Here is a 1,501-nt window from a genome sequence, read left to right as displayed (position 1 = left end):
TCCTCCTGGAACTCACTCTGTAGACCAGGCTGGCCTCGAACTCAGAAATCTGCCTGCCTCTGCCTCCCAAGTGCTGGGATTAAAGGCGTGTGCCACTACCGCCCAGCTTCTATGGCACTGTTAAGGATCCACCTGAAGGAGAAGGCTCCAGCTAGCCCAGCGTTCTGCCACTAAACTGCATGGTGGTCTCTTGTCTCCCCACCCATATTGCCAGCACACTCTCTGCTCAACTATCTGTGTCCTTTCTAAACTTTAAAACTCAAAAAAGCTTCAAGGGCCAGCGGATCAGGACACGCACTGCAAGACAGTAGCTTCTCTATATGACCGGGAACTATACCCACCACACACCAACAACGTGGCTGCTTAAACAAGACCTGCATTATGGCAGCACCTGTTGGCATGCCAACGCAGATGCAGAAAAGGTCACAAGGCCTTAGATGGACCTGCATCTAGATCTTTCTAGATGGCTCCTTAGGGGAGGGGAACCAGTCTTCTCTAGTGACAAGCTCCTGATAGGTTACCCAGTCCCGAGTGGTCAGCCATACACACACACACACACACACACACACACACACACAGGCAACACTGAATGGACTCAGAGGTGTGTGTGCAGATGAGAGGGAAGATGAGGGAAGAGAGGATGCAAATACAGGGCCCACACATGAAATCCTCAAACAAAGGCTAATTAAAACTTAAACGTAGAAGTTTATGTACACACAGAAGTCATTCTCCACCCACTGGCCTCTGCTCTCAGCATTCTGCATGGGCAGCCTTAGTTTTTAATCTTCAGAAAAATGAGAGATGGGAGATCATCACCTTATTTAATAGTTGGCAAATCTCAACTAACCCATATCCACATAGGGTCAGAGAGAGAAGGAACCAGGTTCAGAAGCAGGCTCAGTCTCCCTGATTCCTTTCTTTGTAATTAAATTTACTCTTTGTCCCTAACTGTTACATCAGCCTGCTTTAAGGTATACATGTGTACAAGCAAGCATATGCATACACACACACACACATATGAATGACACATTTTCATTTAGTCATAGCATCAGCACTGTGGTGGCTAGACTAATAAATGCTCCTTGTAGTAATAATGAAATATCCATGAAGACATCTCCAAAATAAAAAGAAGAAAAAAAAATCCAAAACTGTAACGTAAGGTGATCTCACTTGTTGAAGCAAAATGTGAAGGGGAATGATTTGAACATGGATTTGTAATTCTCTAAACTGTCCATGAGTCTTTAGGAAATATACTACAATTCTTATTTTCTTCTATATCTTTGGCTTTTCCATGACAAAAAGGAAAATGGGAATTTTTACAGTAAACCATATCTACTGGTCTAAGCCCACCCACCTCTCCAGTCTCACCCATCCCAGGACTTTGCTAATCTGAGCTCAGGCGGTTGCTACGTTTCTCTTCTATGAATACAGTAAGTTCTTTGTCCGGAGATGAGGGGAGAAAATAAGAATCTGAGAGATAGTGGCAGGAAGTTTCCCAAAA

The sequence above is a fragment of the Mus pahari genome, chromosome 2 (assembly GCF_900095145.1).
Source record: "Mus pahari chromosome 2, PAHARI_EIJ_v1.1, whole genome shotgun sequence".
In the NCBI taxonomy this organism is placed as follows: Eukaryota; Metazoa; Chordata; class Mammalia; order Rodentia; family Muridae; genus Mus; species Mus pahari.
This window is presented reverse-complemented; position numbering follows the sequence as displayed.